This window comes from Pteropus vampyrus, unplaced genomic scaffold (genome assembly GCF_000151845.1).
Source record: "Pteropus vampyrus isolate Shadow unplaced genomic scaffold, Pvam_2.0 Scaffold507, whole genome shotgun sequence".
In the NCBI taxonomy this organism is placed as follows: Eukaryota; Metazoa; Chordata; class Mammalia; order Chiroptera; family Pteropodidae; genus Pteropus; species Pteropus vampyrus.
In genome coordinates, this window is record NW_011889288.1 from 42,944 (window position 1) to 43,248 (window position 305).

Consider the following 305-nt stretch of genomic DNA (forward strand, 5'->3'; position numbering starts at 1 on the left):
CCATTTTCCCACTCTCACAGTTTTCCTCAAATTTGAACGAAAAATATTTAGAAATTTTCATTTATTTCTTGGGGCCATTTGGATTTCTTAAAAAAAATCTTTCTCCAAAGACACATAAGATTTTTCTATTGTGTTATCGAGTAAATATTCATGAGTTGTATTACTCACATGTAGCGAACTATAGCTATTAACGAAGTCCATTAAGATGACGCTTTTCACCTTAGCTCTATCATTTTGTTCTCTTTTATTCCCTTAACTGCTCTTACTGATGATGTAGACTTTAATATTCTGCTGTTTTTAACTGG